This window comes from Dermochelys coriacea, chromosome 3 (genome assembly GCF_009764565.3).
Source record: "Dermochelys coriacea isolate rDerCor1 chromosome 3, rDerCor1.pri.v4, whole genome shotgun sequence".
NCBI lineage: Eukaryota > Metazoa > Chordata > Testudines > Dermochelyidae > Dermochelys > Dermochelys coriacea.
In genome coordinates, this window is record NC_050070.1 from 4,079,253 (window position 1) to 4,082,024 (window position 2,772).

Genomic DNA, 2,772 nt, shown 5'->3' on the forward strand with positions numbered 1-2,772 from the left:
TGACCTTTGCAGAGGAAAATTTTCATGAAGTTTGGAACAAGCCAGCTGGTGCTTTTGGAGTTACGTCCTTTTGCAGAATGAGGAGTTTTCAGTTGCTGAGGGATCTCATTCCCACGTGTTTTTTGCTGTGCTGATTGCAAAACAAATTCTGACCTTCTTTAGTACATGTTCTTTTGGTCCTGCAGGGAAAGAATGTTTGGCCTTGATTAAAGAAATCTGGCTTTCAAAGAACACTTTTTTTTTAATACCTCATATGCTGCTCATGTCTACTCTGTGATGATTTAACATGGCTCTGTGGCACGATGCTTGTAGTGGACCACATGGGGTGTCCTAGGCTTCAGGATTGGCTCTGGTTTTTGCCAGTGTAGATATCTGACTGTAACCTCTGGAAATGGATGAAAGGAACTGGGGACACGGCAGCATTTCAGACCTAGAGATCTGGATTTGTCTTACCACACGAGTCTAGCCCCTTTAAGGAACCGGTGCCTGTTTGAAGAGACCACTACCCAGCACCCTTTCTCTGGAAGTAATACCCCTCCTTGCCTTGTCTTTTGCCTTGTAGCTTTGTAAAACTGAAGATCTAGCAAAATCAAGCAGAAGAGCCATCATTCCATCCTGGGGCAGAAAGAATACTGCCTTCCTAGTCAGTTGCAATTAATGAAGCAGTAGGTAGCTAAGTAGCAGTGACTGTGAAAAAGATTTGGGGGACATGGTGAATCATCAGGTGAACCTGGGCTCCCAGTGTGGTGCTGTGGCCAAAAATATTAATGTGATCAGGGGATGCCTAAGCAGGGGAGTCTCAAGTAGGAGCGGAGAGGTTATTTGACCTCTCTATTTGGCATTGGTGCGACCCCTGCTGGAATCCTGTGTCCAGTGCTGGTGCCCACAATCAATGTTCCCTCCAATTTTTGACAGGCCATGTGCACAAAAATTTCTTCTGTGAAAATTTTGACAGGCCGTATATGCAAAAAATTTCTTCTGTGCAATTGTTGTGCTTCTGTGCAAATTTTTGTGCACGTGGTGTTTCGCCATGTGCACGGACTTTAGGATCTGTGTGCACACACACACGCACACAGCTTAGAGGGACCAGTGCCCACAATTCAAGAAGGATGTTGAGAAATTGGAGACAGTTCATAGAAAAGCCACAAGAATGATTAAAAGATTGGCAAACATACCTTCTAATGACAGACTCAAGGAGCTCACTGTATTTAGCTTAACAAGGAGAAGGTTAAGCGGTGACCTGATCACAGTTTTTAAGTACCTACATGGGGAACAAATATTTAGTAATGGGCTCTTCGGTCTAGCAGAAAAAGGTCTAACAGGATCCAATAGCTGGAAGCTGAAGCTAGACATATTCAGGATATAAGGCATCCACTTTTAACAGTGAGAGCAATTAACCATTGGAACAATTCCCCAAAGGTCATGGTGGATTCTCCGTCACTGACAATGTTGAACTCAAGACTGGCCGTTTTTCTAAAAGCTCTTCCCTGGGAGTTACTGTGGGGCAGGTCTCTGGCCTGTGTTATACAGCAGGTGAGACGAGATGATCACAATGCTCCCTTCCGGTCTTGGAATCAATTAACCTATTGCAAACTACTGCACTTGTGCCCCATGTCTCTGCTGGTTTTAAAACGACGCCATGCTGAGCCAGGTCAGCATTTGGTTGGACGACTCCAGTGGTAAAGGAATAATTTAGGATCCGTCTTCTGTGCATCAGGATCTAACAGACAAAGTTGGCATCTCCTGGGGCAGGCGAGGGTCAGCTGCTCGTGTTGGACGTCGAGGGCTCTCGTTCAATGAATGCTTTGTTGAGATGATGGAATCAGGATCCCCATCCCGTTGACGCTTTGGGCTTTGCAGCTTGTATTTCTCTGTGCAATACTCCACTCCTGCTAACAGAGGTGGCTGGGACACTTGTATTTTCAGTGGGTTACGGTTTGTAACTGTTTCAAACCATTGCTCACTGAGTGAGTTTTAGCAGTTTGGTCTACAGAGGTGCCATTTTCCTGGTGACTTTAATTCAAGAATATGGAGGGGAGGCAAAATTTAAATTAAACGCGAGGAGTTATGAAGACTTAGAACATAAAAACATAGGAACAGCCATACTGGGTCAGACCAATGGTCCATCTAACCCAGTATCCTGTCTTCCGATGGTGGCCTATGCCAGGTGCTTCAGAGGAAGTGAACAAAACAGGTCACCTTATCAAAAAAAAGAAAAGGAGGACTTGTGGCACCTTAGAGACTAACAAATTATTTGAGCATAAGCTTCATGAGCTACAGCTCACTTCATCGGATGCATCCGATTTGTTAGTCTCTAAGGTGCCACAAGTACTCCTTTTCTTTTTGCGAATACAGACTAACACGGCTGCTACTCTGAAACCTGTCACCTTATCAAGTGATCCAACCCCTGTCCTCCACTCCCAGGTTCTGGCAATAAGAAGTTTAGGGACACCAAGGGGATGAGGTTGCATCCCTGCCCATCCTGGCTAATAGCCATCAATGGACCCGTCCTCCATGAACTGATCTAGTTTGTTTTTGAATCCATTTACACTTTCACAGCATCCCCTGGCAACAAGTTTCACAGACTGACTGTGCGTTGTGTGAAGAAATAATCCCTTCTGTTTGTTTTAAACCTGCTGCCTATTCATTTCCTTGTGTGACCCCTGGTTCTTGAGTTATGTGAAGGGGTAAATAACACTTCCTTATTCACTTTCTCCACAGCACTCATGACTTTATAGACCTCAATCATATCCCCTCTTCGTCATCTCTTTT

General features: G+C 44.7%; 1 protein-coding gene across 1 annotated transcript in view; it reads left to right on the plus strand.

Annotated features, from left to right (window-relative positions):
* KCNK3 (potassium two pore domain channel subfamily K member 3) overlaps nt 1-2,772 on the plus strand; it is a 96,034-nt gene that overhangs the window by 6,196 nt on the left and 87,066 nt on the right. The window lies entirely within an intron of this gene.